The sequence below is a fragment of the Ziziphus jujuba genome, chromosome 9 (assembly GCF_031755915.1).
Source record: "Ziziphus jujuba cultivar Dongzao chromosome 9, ASM3175591v1".
Lineage (NCBI taxonomy): Eukaryota > Viridiplantae > Streptophyta > Magnoliopsida > Rosales > Rhamnaceae > Ziziphus > Ziziphus jujuba.
Window position 1 is genome coordinate 132,677 of NC_083387.1, and position 16,307 is coordinate 148,983.

Sequence of the window (16,307 nt, forward strand, 5' to 3'; positions counted from 1 at the left end):
TTTATTTATTTATTTTCTGGACGAATAACTTTAGGAAGGTTTTTATTTTATTCTTTCCATTATAAATTAATTAATTCCTAATTTAATATAAAGGAATTAATTAACCAAACTTAGATTAGGAAAGGAAGTATAGTTTCGGCCAACTAGGTTTCTTTATGTGTGGTGGCCGGTTTTCTTTACGTTCTAGGGTTTTTAAGTTGTCTTTTCAAAGCCTGTTTAAAGGCTTAGTTATCAATAAGAATTAACTTTGATTTGATAAAGAAAATACTTGTGAGATTATTTATCTCTTTGTTCTTTGAGAACACCTAAAACACCATTAGAGAATTGGTTGTTGTAGCTTGACTTATCAATAGGTTTTCCATCCCCTATTGTGGCGTCTACATTATACCAAGGTTTCTAACCACAGGTTGGTTAGGGGTTGAGGTCAATTCCATTAGAACTTGAACTTAATTAAGATTTGGGCTAATATAATACGGGCTTAGGAGCAGGTCATCCTAGGTTTGTATCACACACAATCGAAGCTTTGGTCTCGTCCCACTGCTTGGGAGCTTACGGTTTCATGATCTATTTCACTCCCCGATGGGGGTTTTCTTCACCCTTTCCACACGGTACTACTTCACTATCCGTCACCCAGGAGTATTTAGCCTTGCAAGGTGATCCTAGCTGATTCACACGGGATTCCATGTGTCCCATGCTACTCGGGTCAGAGCGTAAGCTAGTGATACTTTCGGCTACTAGACTCTCTCCATCTATGGTGCAGTACTCTACCGCTTCGCCTAGTAGCATGACCCTTGCATTACTCTCCCACAACCCCATTTTCACGGTTTAGGCTGCTCTCATTTTGCTCGCCGCTACTACAAGAATTCTTTTTGCTTTCTTTTCCTCTGGCTACTAGGAAGTTTCAGTTCGCCAGGTTGTCTCTTGCCTGTCCATGGATTCAGAAAATAGTTCAAAAGGTTGACCTATTTAGGAATCTCCGGATCTACGCTTATTTTCAACTCCCTGAAGCATTTCGTTGTTTATTATGCCTTTCCTCATCCCTGGGTGCCTAGGTATCTGCTGTAAGCCTTTCCTTGTTTAAACCTCGCCGTTAACTTTAAGGCTATGCCATCCCCTAAAGTGCTACTAAATGGATGATCTTATCAATGTCCATGAATGCCAAATCATAGCGTAGATCAAACTGCCGGATCGAAAAAATTAGGTGCTATCATATAGCTTTATATTGGCTAAGTTCACGAGTTGGAGATAAGCAGACTCAAACCGCTGACATCTGCCATGGGGTAAACCACCACCTCTCAGGCCCCCGAATGATTCTATCATAGAGGCCAACGATAGACAATAACTCCCCCTCGAACATAGCTTACAACTTTCATCCTACTGTGCTCTCCAAAAAGCAACTCTTCTCAAAATCTCAAAAGGTGCTGAGTTGGAATCCCATTCTAACTAAGGATTCATGTGGTTCCAAAGGATCTAGCTATAGGAGAACCAGGAATAAAGAGCTTTCCCCCCTTTTCCACCCGACTCTTTGGTCTTAAGAATGCTGGTTTTAGGAATGAGTGATTGCCCTTCTCCGACCCTTACTGCCCGATTTGAAAGCAGACAGCTACTACGTTCCATTTATTGAACAAGGTTCTATGGTCGGTCTGCGACCCCTGGATGTCAAAGGCATCCTTGGGGTGATCTCGTAGTTCTTACGGGGTTGAGACAATGGGGTTGGTCCATGGATTTTCCTTCCATTTGCTATATTTCACTCAAAGGGTTAAATGAAGATAGTCCATTAAGCTGTTCACAAGGGACAACTTGATCCTCTTCCTTGGGGATCCTAGATGAGGGTAGGAGAGCCACCAACTCCAACTACCATCCATGTACGATCCATACTAGATCTGACCAACTGCCTATCCTAGCTCCTCTACATTCTTGACAGCCCATCTTTGTCTGAGTAGAGTATTTTAGTGGCGTGTTTCGGTCGTCTTCCCCATTACTTAGAAAAAGTGAGCCACTGGTTCAGGTATAAGATACTATCATTACCACTTGGACAATTAGACATCAAACTTGTAATCGTAAAAACCCAATTACAAGAGCGGAGTTCTACCAACTAAGCTATATCCCCCCAAGCCAAGTGGAGCATGCATGAAGGAGTCAAATGCTTCTTCTATTATTTTCCTTGGTGCAGTTGGGCCATCCTGGACTCGAGCCAGAGACTTTGCCCATGAAGTAAATCATCGTACCTACGGTCCAACCAATTGGGAGAGAATCAATAGATTCCTTTTCGGGAGCAATTCATCCTTCCCGAATGCAGCATACAACTCTTCATTGTACTGCGCTTTCCAAGTGTGCATGTTCCTCATTTATTCCTTATCATGGCAAGTCTTTATGAAATAACTCCGATGAGAAGAAAAAAGAAGGCGTTAAGAGACCCTCCTTAACCAACCCTAGACATTCTAAGATCCTTTTTCAAACTTGCTCCCATTTTTAGTCAATAGATAGATAGATAGACACATCCCATTGCACTGATCCAAGGCATTCGTAGTGATTAAGGGGGTCGAAGAACAAGAAGTGAGTTGTTTATCAGCTGAGTGTTCTTTATATGGCTATATCTAATTACCTGGTCCATGCGGAAAGGAAAAAAAAATTTCACATTCTTCCCTTCGGGAATGAAGGATTTGGAAAATCTTATTGATTGTAGCTTTCTCCGGACCTCTAGGAAAAGCATGAAAAAAGGCTCGAATGGTATGATCCCTCCGTCACCCTAAAATGAAAGGGGTGATCTCATAGTTATTGGTCTATGAAGATACGTTGTTAGGTGCTCCTTTTTATTTTCCCATTTAGGCCGAACCTAAATCGATGCTCGAGAGATAGCTGTCCATATACTGATAAGGGATGTATGGATTCTCGAGAAGAGAGGAGCCGCAATGGTCTATGTCGGACTGCTTGGATCCCACGAGTGAATAGAAAGTTGGATCTACATTGGATCTCACCTAAATCGTCCCATTTATCCTCTTAATGAGAATATCGGTTTCAAAACCCCAGTTCGAACATAAGAAGTACACCATGCTAATGTGCCTTAGATGATTCACATCTCAGGCTTAAGTGGTGATGAGCACATTGAACTATTCATGAGGCTGAGAGCCCTCACAGCCTAGGCACAACGACGCAATTATTAGGGTTGCGTTCTACCACTGAGCTAATAGCCCATCGTTCGGGCCTTCCAGTGGGAGCCCATTATGCAAAAAGCGAAAGAAACCCCATCCTTCTCTTTCCATTTTTTATGCCTTCACGTCGCCACATAAGAGGGACATGGGGACCTAAAAAAGGGATCTTATTAACTTGGTCTGACCTAGTATAATAAGCTCATGAGCTTAGTCTTACTTCATTGTCAAGAAAGGAAAGAAGACTTCCATCTCCAAGTTTCACTCAGACATAGCTCGCTTCTTTTTAGGTGGCCAACAGTGTCAAACCAAAATGCCCAACAAGCATTAGCTCTCCCTGAAAAGGAGGTGATCTAGCCGCACCTTCCAGTACGGCTACCTTGTTACGACTTCACTCCAGTCACTAGCTGTGCCGTCGAAATCCCCCTCCTCTAGTCACTTCGGGCATGGCCAGCTCCCATAATGTGACGGGCGATGTGTACAAGGCTCAAGAATGAATTCACCGCCGTATGGCTAGCCGGCGATTACTAGTTATTCCCACTTCGTATAGGCGAGTTGCCATCTACAATCCGAACTGAGGATGGGTTTTTGGAGTTAGCTCACTTTCACGTGATTGCGACCCTTTGTCTCAGCCATTCTAGCACGTATATCACCCAGGGCATAAGGGGTATGATGACTTGACGTCATCGTCACCTTCCTCCAGCTTATCACCGGCAGTCTGCTCAGGGTTCCAAACTCAACGGTGGAAACTAAACATGAGGGTTATGCTCATTGTGGGACTTAAGCCAACACCTTACAATATGAGCTGACTACAGCCATGCACCACCTGTGTCTGCATTCCCGAAGGCACCCCTCTATTTCAAGAGAATTCGCAGCATGTCAAGCCCTCGTAAGGTTCTTCACTTTGCATTGAATTAAACCACATGCTCCACCACTTGTACGGGCCCCCGTAAATTCCTTTGAGTTTCATTCTTGTGAACATAATCCCCAGGTAGGATACTCGATGCATTAGCTACAGCACTGCAAGAGTCGATACGAACAGTGCCTAGTAACCATCGTTTATGGCTAGGACTACTGGGGTATCTAATCCCATTTGCTCCCCTAGCTTTCATCTCTCGGTGTCAGTGTTGGCCCAGCAGAGTGCTTTCGCCATTGGTGCTCTTTCCATTCTTTACGCATTTCATCTCTCCATCGAAAATTCCCTCTGCCCTTACCATACTCCAACTTGGTAGTTTCCACCGCCTGTCTAGGTTTGAGCCCTAAGATTTAATGGCGAACTGAAAAACCCACATACAGATGCTTTGCACCTAATCATTATGGATAACACTTGCATCCTCTGTCTTACCGCGACTGCTAGCATAGAGTTAGCTGATGCTTATTCCCCAGATACCATCATTGTTTCTTATCTGGGAAAAGAAGTTGATGAGCCATAGGCCTTCTACCTCCACGTGGCATTGCTTCATCAGGCTTTCACCCATTGTAGAAAATTCCCCACGACTGCCTCCCATAGGAGTCTAGACTATGTCTCAGTCCCAGTATGGCTGATCATCTTCTTAGACCAGCTATTGATCATCGCCTTGGTAAGTTGTTGCCTCACCAACTAGCTAATCAAACACGAGCCCTTCCTCACGCAGATTCCTCCTTTTGCTCCTCAGCCTATAGGGTATTAGTAGCCGTTTCCAGTTGTTCTTCCCCTCCCAAGGGTAGGTTCTTATTCGTTACTCACCCATCCGCCACTGGAAGCACCACTTCCCATCCGATTTGCATGTGTTAAGCATGCTGCCAGTGTTCATCCTGAGCCAAGATCGAACTCTCCATGAGATTCATATGTGTGATAGCATCTACTATACCAGGAATATCAGTGAACCCGATTATTGAAATTGCTCAGGATACCCTTTTTTAGCTTCTAGAATCTATTTCTTAGTTCCCTCTTACTAATTGGAATCAAAGAATTAGTAGATTTGTTCCACCCAAAATGGCATAAGCAAATAAATTAAAATAAGGTGTATAAATAGAACTTCTGTTTATACACCTTATTTTGCTTATTTGGACCCACCACCTAGTTATGATATCACATTGATAGCCTCTACTTGTGTACTACAACGGCCGAGACAAAAGGTCGCGATCCCATGAAGGTAAGCTAACTCCAAAAACTCAGACACATTGAGTACATCCTATACATGTATCATAAATCTTTACTGAATGTGACATTGGATCTATAAATTTTTTGAACATTCTAAACTTTATATATCTCTTGTTATTTGGGACCCAATTCACCTCACCTCTTTGGGCTTCTATTGAATCAAGAAATAGGTTTAATTGTCCATCTTTTTATATAATATATAAATATAAAATAAGGCACCCTCCAGATAATTCAAATCGAAGCAATTAGATGTCCGATTCGGGCCTATATGACATGACCGATCAATAGAAATACTCTAACACTCTACCTTTGTCATATATTCCATACATCACACTGGAGAGATATCATATTCATGGAATACGATTCACTTTCAAGATGCCTTGGTGGTGAAATGGTAGACACGTTAGGATCAAAATCTCATGCTAAAGAGCGTGGAGGTTCGAGTCCTCTTCAAGGTATAATGTTGAATATTGAGAATGCTCAGTGAGTTGGAATAAGTACGGCAGTGGATCACAAAATCTTGGTGATATTCTCTATCCAATGAATGGGGAATCCGCTTTGAAATCATCCATCCTTCACCCACCCCACCCGCCAAGTATATGCTTCAACAGGAATCACACAAGGGTAGATTGATACAATAGAAACCTCTAGTAAAATGCCCCCCCCCCCTGGTAACCCAGCAGATAAAGTAAATTACATAGTTCATTTTAGGGATTGGTGACTTACCCATTCAGTGACTTTGGCATTGGACGTTCCCAAAATGGGTACTATCTATTTGGGTGAATTCAATAATAAACGCTGTTGGCATTCCAGCCTTCCTTCTCCTTTCAGGGCCTATCTAAAAGAGAATCTGTGAATATCTGAATAGGACAAACTACTTTGTGGATTGCTTTGAAACAATTAGAATTAGTCGATCAATTGGAATGTGCATTATCCATATAGAGGTCAATTGAGAAGATCCGTCGACCTGAGACAAAGAGAACTGTCTATCCATTTTATCTAGTTATGCAGTTAAACCAATGATTCATTATTGTAGCAGATAGCAACAACCATTTCATTCGACATGTGTATTTTTTTTATTTTCCAATGTATTTATGTATTTCATTAATGGAAAATTTTTTATGTAGTGAGTAATAGCTCTGGTTCTTCACTATTCAAGAATTCTTGTTTAGGCAGTTCATACCATCCATCCTTAATGTTTTGATCTAAGATTTCAATTCTTCCATGTTTCAGCAGTAGTATATTGTTCCAAGGAGCTGAGGTCCAAAATATGGAAGAAATGGGTGTTTCCATAACTCTACGACCTGGTCAATTCTATTATGCTTAATCCTTGTTTCATGGCCACATATCTTTCTGGCTAAAGAATGGTAAACCTTTCTCTTGTTACATGAATCCAATTTTCATTTCATCCAAGAAAAGCCATCTTTTTCTCAACAATGTCTTTGTGATTTGATCCAATAGCGTTTCATTAGATAGGAAAAGCTTTGATAAATACTGATAACTCTCGGATGGAGCATTAGAATAGAAAAATCATTTAGATAATGAACTATTGGTTCTAAGGCATCTCTGGCAATGAATCAACAATTCAAAGTACTTTCTTGTGTATTCTTGATAAACCAGCATTTATATATAGATGCAGGAATATCTGTTTGGGAAGTAAGAAACCCCTTTGACATCTCTTCATCTTCAAAGAATTCTCAAAGTGAAAACACAGAAACAATGGGCTAATCTTTGAATAGGAAAAAGAGTGGATCTGCAGGGTCCCAAATGAATTGGCTCATTCAAAAAAAGCCTTGTTCTTTGGAAGATCTATCTCGTGTCTGATACTGCATGGTTCCAGTCTGCAAGAACTCCGAATCATTCTTTTAAAGCCCATCCTCTTCTTCATAAATGATCCGTTTGCCCCGAAATGACCCAGCCCAATAGGGAAATCCCAATTCATTGAGCCTTTCGATACAGTCAAATAAAGAGGCACAAGGACCCCATATTCTAAGAGCTCAAACTATGTGATTGAATAAATCCTCCTTTATCTGTTGCAGATCCAGGACTCCTTCTACTTCCCTTTCTTTAAATTCCGATTCGTATTGTTCATAGAGAAATCTTTGATCAATGATAGAAGAAGATCCAGTTTGCATCATATCTAAGAGATTCCTTGGTTTGGGCCAAAGGAGCAAAGTCACTCGATCATTATCAAACTGGCTATAATCTTTTTCTGTCCGTCAGGATCCCACTAAACCGCCTCTTACTTCTAATAGGCCATGAACTAGATCAGAATCATTCTCAATGAGTCCATAACAAGTGATCCCATTTTTTTCATCGAGTCCGGGTAGAGACCGAAGGTCTTGAACAACCGATCTAGCAAAACAACTCAAAAGATAAAGAAGTATTGTTAATTTCTTCATGCTAGTTCTAAGTTCGAAGTACCATTTGTACAAATAAGAATCCCCTTTGCTACATGATTTCTTCTTCATATAGATAGACATAGGATCTATGGAGCAACTACTTATAAGTACATTTTGCGTGACAACCCTTCCTATCTAATAGAAAAGGATCCCATGATCCTAAACCGATCTTACCTGAGATCGTAAATCCCAAGTCTATAATTGATTTCTTCTATGTAATACTAATCGATACGGCCTCATTGATAAGTGCTACAAAATCTAGTATATTGGAACCCATGGTTATGGACCCGAATCCATTAGTATGGAACATTTTCTTTTCCAAGTGAAATCCCTTAGTATATGAAAGAGAAAGAAGTGCTTTCGTTGTTGTGGAATAAGAAGCCTTTGTATCTTAATGCATGTATTTAATTTATTCGAAGATATTAGAGCGGGATCCACTTTTTGGGGAATATGAGTCAAAGCAATAACAAAAATATTTATAGTGGAACATCTTTCACAATCCCTACAGAGATAGTTCACTAGTAGACCGAGGGATAAGTAATTTAACTCATTCACATCCAGATCATGAATGTTTGGAATCCATATTATGCAAGGAGACATTGCTTTTGCTAATTCGAATTGAAGGGTGATATAAAATCAATCTATTTCCGCCATTATATCCATAGTTAGCCCATTCATCATAGTTAGAAGCTCCAGCTCCATATCAAGATCATGGTCGATGTTGTCACTATTATCAATAAGAAAACCCTTTTTATCCAGGAATTTGTTCAGAAATACTATAATGAAAGGAACATAGGATTTTGTTGCTAGGTATTTAACCAGACAGGATCGTCCAGTTCCTATAGAACCTATCACTAGAATACCCTCAGAGAGGGATAGGGCTAAGCAAAGTGAAAAAGGTTTTCCATAAGATGGGAATGAAAACTATTAGCCCCATAGGAGGTTTGTGAATAAGTGATTGTCTGATAATGAACAAAGAATATCCATCTTTCTACTAGACAGGATGTATTGAACTCATAATTCATTAGATACTTTTTACGAATGTCAACTAAGTATCGTAAGTAAATTGCTCCCGATTGTTCAATCATTTGATAACCAAAGTCATTCTTTGATAAGTGATCACCATGATTCAGACTCAATAGAATTTGATCAATCCTTTTTTCTGTTGTTAAGGTGGAGAACTGAACCAAGAATTCTCTTTCTTTATCATTAATTGAATCACTGTTCGAGACCTAGGATTCTATTTTATCATTAATCCAATCACCGTTCACGTTTTTTCTTTTTCTTATCAATGAATAGATCTCTTTACATGTATGACTTAGATGTCTTGTATTTCTTAAAAAACCGATTCGATTGATGGGAGGTATGCTACTTATGAAATCAATGATATCGATGAGATTGATATTTAAATATTTCTTCTTAGAACTATTGATTGGAGCCTATAAGCAGGCCACCACCTCATAGCATGTTACCGCAAAAGCAGAACCCCGTATTTCTTCTAGAGAATCTCCTAATTGTTCTAGAGCAACTAGAAGGAGATTCTTTAACCAAAATAAATTCAATTCAGATGTAGCATACCTATCTAGAATTTTTCGTAACTCAATCATGTATAATGGAATCATCAAAGATTTGACTCTTTCGAACTCTGTTTGTAACTCACAATAGGCTTAAGAAACAAAGAGAAAGTGTTTCCAAACAAGACATCCAGCAACAAAAAGAAGGAAAAGGATTAAATAGAGGAACTCCCGAACATTTGGTGATCTTAGATGTGTCGATATTAATGGTGACTCATTTCTTCGGACAGAAGAATATTATGTAAACATTTACTCGAAATCTCACCTATCAGATTCCACTGTGGAAGACATAGTTTTTTCTGAAGAATTCACCATGATATATCTAATCCACGCATAATATCATGAAAAATGGATACAAATTTTTGGCTGCTACTTAGTATCGGCAATAGGTCTGAATATCTGAAATTTCAGATATGAATCAGACAGATTCATATCTGAAATTTCAGATATGAATCAGACAGATTCATATCTGAAAGAGGTTGACAATAAGTACTTTCAAAATTGACTATTTGTCCCTCTATTAGAAGTGTTCCAAAAATATCTACAATTGAGTAAATAGCTCTACGAACAAATGGATTGGCTCAAATTTGAAAATTGAAAGATTTGTACAAGTTATACTTGTCATCGCCATTTTGTTGAAAATCGTTAAGTACGAATATGTTAGACACCTGTAACTCGATTGGTTAAATAGTATCTCTCTCCAAAAAAACATAGTTTTTTTTTTTTACCGCTGCGCAAAGAAAATATTTTGTTGCCAGTGAACAAGATATTGAGAAATTGTCCATAAGTACAATCATAATTATTGATATGGGCTTTTTCCACATAAAAAGGGAATCCTTTGTTACAACAAAAGTATAAGTGATGTGCATTATTCAAGAATCGAAGTCGATTTGCTTTATAAATAGAAGATATTAATGAATTTCTATGAAATGGTTTCACGGGATTCAGACAATTGTCTTGATCGTGGGATATCATTGAAAAATAGGAATCCCTGTTATCAAAAGATTTCCTGCGATTATTTCTAGTATGGAATGAGTCAATCATCCACTTTGGTATCTTGCTGAACAAAAATGGTGATATTGTTCCTCCACTGATAAAGAATTTTGCTTTTTGGGAAGGATCATGATCATCCAATAAGAAGGGTTTCCATTTTTTTAAATGAATGATTTAAAGACCTATTGATTCTAACAACTAATTGCATTAGACCTTTCAATTCTTAGATGTGGATCTTGGACCTATGAATGGGGATATTCTGGAAACTCACAAAGAAAAAAGGAAGTGAGTTAGACAAAAAGACAACAAAAGAAGTAAGTTGGACAAAAAGAAAGGAAGTGACTTAGACAAATCTTTTTGTCGATAACCTCAGACCAATCAATCGAATATTGATTAATACGTAATCGATCAAACACTACTTGAAAATGAAAATGGCTCTTCTGCTCAGAAATGAAATGCTCAAAATGTTCCTTTAAATTCTTGCTCCCATTGAACCATTTGTATCTACATGCATTAGGATCCCGATTCATGGATCTCTCGGTTCGAGAAATAAAAAATAAGAGGATTGAACCATTCCTCCTAACTCTTTTTCAAGTTTGATAAATTTTGGTTGATCATATATTTCATTATAGTTCTATGATTCAGAGTATCATTTCCTATTTGATCCCTTTGAATTCTATACTCGAAGTTGCGATCGGATCTATTCATTAAAAAGAATCGATACAATACATTTCTCAATACATTTTTTATGTACCCATATGTGCTATATTGGATTTGAATCAGATTTCAGACCATCTATATTGATTGACTGCCTCCATTATGTTGTTGCTAGCAAATATCATTAATTTTGGTTTTGTATTTTCCAAATCATTCCCGCAGAAAGTCCGAAGCCATTTTTTTCTGATCATTCGATAAAAAGATTGATTTTCTTCATAAAAAATAGGAGGTAGAACCAATAAAGATTTCTTTTTCGATTCATCCCTGAAGTTGAATACCTCATTCAAGAATTGTTTTTTATCCAATCTGTAGAAATCAATAGAAAAGGCAAATCCCTTATATACACCAGATCTGGCTCGGCTATTGATAGAGTGAATAGATCTGCTATTTTTTGGACTTCTGATTTAAAATCATGGTGTAACATGTATCCCCCTCGTTTTGATCATGGAATAGATGAAATAAATCAAAAAATGGATTTTTTTTCCAGAATGAAATCTTATTGGAACTATTAAGTTGATCCTTCAGAACCATATCACATCCCAGATATGATGAAATAAGATGAATTGAGATGGTATTTTATAAATACGTAATTATTTTGAATATATTAACTATTTCTTTATTTTCTGATTGCCTGTAAAGGACAAAAGAAACATCTTGTTCTTTCTTCAACAATTTCTAATCTCTAGTGGACCTCTCAGTAGGATTTGAACGAGATGAAGTTCTGACCATTTGTCAGAGAAAAAAGAACAAATAGATCTTGTAGGATTCCCAAGAAATTCTTCGATTTCTTCTGGAAGTAGATGATTATTCATCTGCTTCTCATGTTCCATGAATAGCTAGGACATTGAGGAATATCCAAAAAGGCATCTAAGGAATCGGTTTGATTCTATCTCTGTTTGTTTTGTTTGAAGAAAGGAAGGATCCTAAAGAATTGATCTTTCTTTTAGTCGTTGAATCTCTCTCCAATTGATCAATGCGCGATATTCTGGATCCTCATTAGTAATGGAATCGAAATGATCTCTAGATCGATAAGAAGATCCTCTCAATTAGCTAGAATCTGTTACTTGAACAAATCTGGATCTTGTGGAATCATATTGAATGTTTGACGATACATTCCCTACCTTGCTAAAAAATCAATCTTTGTTTACCAACCACATATTGTCTAACCAAATCAAATTCTCTTTCGATATGTTCCTCAAAAAACTCCGATTCATGCGGATTCTTCCCCCAATAAAGAAGAGATATTGGCGAAATTGCCACATATGAAATTGAGCACAATTTTGCAAAGAAATAGCCTACTTGCTTCTCAAGAAGAGATGGGAAACATGCTCAATATCATTTTATTGAATAGTTGACCCAGCTCCTTGTTGTTTGAAGAAACCCTCCGCTTCAATTGGTATTTTTTCACGAAAAGCAAACATGAGATAACAAATCCAGTCTTTCACTACGATTTCAAATGCTGTCCTGAATTCAAGTTGATTATGCTTCGCCTCTTCCTCACAGAAAGATGATCAAATAATTCCCAATCATGGTCCTTGCGGATTGGATCATCCATAGAATATACAAAAAGAAACTCTAGATATTTGATATCTTTCTTTTTAAATGAGATCTCAATTCCAGCGATGGTTTCATTAGATACCTTACAACTATAATCCCTATTTTTTCCGATGCAGTTTCTCCACCACTGCGAACCACAGTTAGAATATACAAAAAGAAACCCAAGTACTCTCCTTCGGATCTAGGAAATAGCTCTCAGAGATCGTTTTTCCTTTTGGAAGATACATGAGTGAAACAACCAACCCATTGATACAAAAGATTCTTCCAATGTATCATTTCTAGGTCCAATGAAATTCATAGGTATAGGAAGAAGCCATGTTAAATAGAGATTTTTTTCTTTCTACCATCTTTCGACTGTTAATATGACATATAGGGACCACTACTACAAAGAGTACTACACCCTTGATCGTGAAATATCGATTGCTTGTTGAACCCTGTAAATGTGAATTGTGTGAAAGTAGGATACTCCAAATTCGAGAGTCCAAGAGTTTTATAAACATACTTGATGGAAAAAAAAGTGTGAATGAAAGATCCCACTGAATTGAATTGGGTCCATGAATCTACGAAATAATGAGAATTCTTGATCTCTCTCAATATCTCTTTTAATTCGAAAATCTAGGATTTGAATTGATGTCCTTTCATTGAGTCTTTCTAAATCGCATTGATTTATCCTAAGGATTTCATTTGAATTAGAATTTGGTTATCCACCATGTATGAGGATCCCCGTTAAGCTTCCATGGCTAGATGGTTAAATTGCCCCACTTATAATTGGCAAATTCATAGGTTCAATTCCTACTACATGCACACCAATGGAACCCTCCAATAAAATAAGTCTATTGGAATTGGCTATGTATCAATGGAATCTCATCATCCATACATAACGAATTGGTGTGGTATATTCATATCATAACATATGAATAGTAAGAACTAGCATTCTTATTGAGACTAGAACTCATAGGGAAGAAAATATATTTATTGATGGAATGAAATATGCAGTATTTACAGACAAAAGTATTCGGTTATTGTTGAAAAATCAATATACTTCTAATGTCAAATCAGGATCAACTAGGATAGAAATAAAGCATTGGGTCGAACTTTTCTTTGGTGTCAAGGTAATAGCCATGAATAGTCATCGACTTATAGGAAGGGGTAGAAGAATGGGACATATTATGGGACATACAATGCATCACAGATGTTTGATCATTATGCTTCAACAGGATTATTCTATTCCACCAGTTAGAAAGAAAAGAACTTAAATCAAAATACTTAATAGCATGGCCATACATTTATACAAAACTTCTACCCCGAGCACATGCAAAGGAGTCATAGACAGTCAAGTGACATCCAAACCATGAAATAATTTGATCTACAGGTAGCATCATTGTGGTAAAGGTCATAAGCGTCTATGTCATAAAATTGATTTTTGACGGAATGAAAAAGACATATATGGTGGAATCGTAACTCTAGAATATGATCCTAATCAAAATGCACACATTTGTCTCATACACTATGCGGATGGTGAGAAAAGATATATTTTACATCCCAGAGGGGTTACAATTGGAGATACCATTGTTTTGGGTATAGAAGTTCCTATAAAAATGGGAAATGCCCTACCATTGAGTGCGGTTTGAACTATTGATTTATGTAATTGAAAGTAACCAATTAGGTTTACAACGAAACCTAGAAATCGATTGCTGATACAATTTGAGTACCTCTATAGGCTATACCTCAACAGAAAGCTAAAGAGTAACAGAAGCAAGTGATTAAGTTCAATAGTTCCTCATATAAAATTATTGACTAGAAATATAGTAATATGGAGAAGACAAAATTGTTTCAAGCACCAACAGAACCAGAAGTGCCACTTGTTTCAAAGGTTGAAGTGATACGAACCTAGGACGGCCTGCTCCTAAACACCGTATTATATTAGCCCGGATCTCAATTAAGTTCAAGTTTTAATGGAATAGACCTCAACCCCTAACCAACCTGTGGTTAGAAACCTTGGTATAATGTAGACGCCACAATAGGGGATGGAAAACCTATTAATAAGTCAACCTAAAACAACCAATTCTTTAATGGTGTTTTAGGTGTTCTCAAAGAACAAAGAGATAATTAATCTCACAAGTATTTTCTTAATCAAATCAAAGTTGTCTTATTATTGAAAAATAAGCCTTTAAAGTCCCACACGTTGCCCATGCTTGGAAAAATAAGAAAAGGCTACTACAGTAAAATACAGTAAAGCCAGCAAGCAATACAACAAATTCGGCCAAATTGTTGATGCTGTCCGTACAAGCCCTTTTTGATTGCATTTGCGGCTGCTTTAACTTGATTCCATGACCTCTTAGTCATATGTATTGAACCCATAAAGCATTGGAACCATTTCATACTTCCCGGACTCCAAAAATGTACCAAAATCGTGACCTGGGTTCGTATTGGCTTCCACCACTTGGATGCTTAGAATAGGCTTTGTATCTTCAAGTATGGACAAGCTCTGTTGAGATTGATTACCCCCTGTATAAATACTCCCAGGTTGTCCTCAAATCTTTTAATTTGAGCTCTTGTGATTGGCCTAGTCTTCATCCGTGTCGAGTCAGCACCCTAGCAGGTTATCGATGGAGCGGGCTCGGGCGAAATCACATCAAATAGGCTACAAAGCCATGAAATAAAACCCTAGAACATAAAGAAAACCGGCCACCACACATAAAGAAACCTAGTTGGCCAAAACTATACTTCCTTTCCTAATTTAAGTTTGATTAATTAATTCCTTTATATTAAATTAGGAATTAATTAATTTACAATGGAAAGAATAAAATAAAAACCATCCTAATGTTATTTGTCCAGAAAATAAATAAATAAAAGCCAAAAAGTAATGGTAGTTTCCTAAAACAAAAAGTAAAAACAAATTAGGAAACTAAAAATGCTAGCCTTTTGATCAGGTTGACTTTGATCAATCTTTAACCTCTTTGAGCTTCAAATCAGCTTCTAGATGCTTTTTAGGATGCCAAATAAGCTGAATATGATGTCCCACACGTTGCCCATGCTTGGAAAAATAAGAAAAGGCTAATACAGTAAAATACAATAAAGCCAGCAAGCAATACAGCAAATTAGGCCAATTCTTGATGCTGTTCGTACAATCCCTTTTTGATTGCACTTGAGGCTGCTTTAACTTGATTCCATGACCTCTTAGGCATATTTATTGAACCCATAAAGCATTGGAACCATTTCATGCTTCCTGGACTTCAAAAATGTACCAAAACCGTCACCCGGGTCCGTAACGGCTTCCACCACTTGGATGCTTAGAATAGGCTTTGTATCTTCAAGTATGGACAAGCTCTGTTGAGATTGATTACCCCCTGTATAAATACTCCTAGGTTGTCCTTAAATCTCTTAATTTGAGCTCTTGTGATTGGCCTAGTCTTCATCCGTGTCAAGTCAGCACCCCAGCGGGTTATCGATGGAGCGGGCTCGAGCGGAATCACATCATTCCCCTCCTCTTGAAAAGGATTTGTCCTCAAATCAAGATCATCACCTTCAGAAAAATGAGTTAAATCAGCAACATTAAATGCAGCACTCATGGTATACTCACCCGGTAATCAAGCTTGTAGGCATTCTTGTTATTCGGCTCCAAAACTTGAAAAGGTCCATCCATAGGCGGCATGAGCTTTGACTTTCTTTGTTTAGGAAACCTTTCGTTTCGTAAGTGCAACCAAACCAATTCTCCTGGGGCAAACACTATTACAACAAAATCTAGAAATACATGCTCATTATGGTAAAA

At 37.8% G+C, this 16,307-nt stretch overlaps 1 pseudogene; it reads right to left on the reverse strand.

Moving 5' to 3' along the window:
* Positions 1 to 6,675: 6,675 nt before the first annotated feature.
* On the reverse strand, positions 6,676 to 12,833 carry LOC132805398 (protein Ycf2-like; annotated as a pseudogene).
* Positions 12,834 to 16,307: the final 3,474 nt, after the last annotated feature.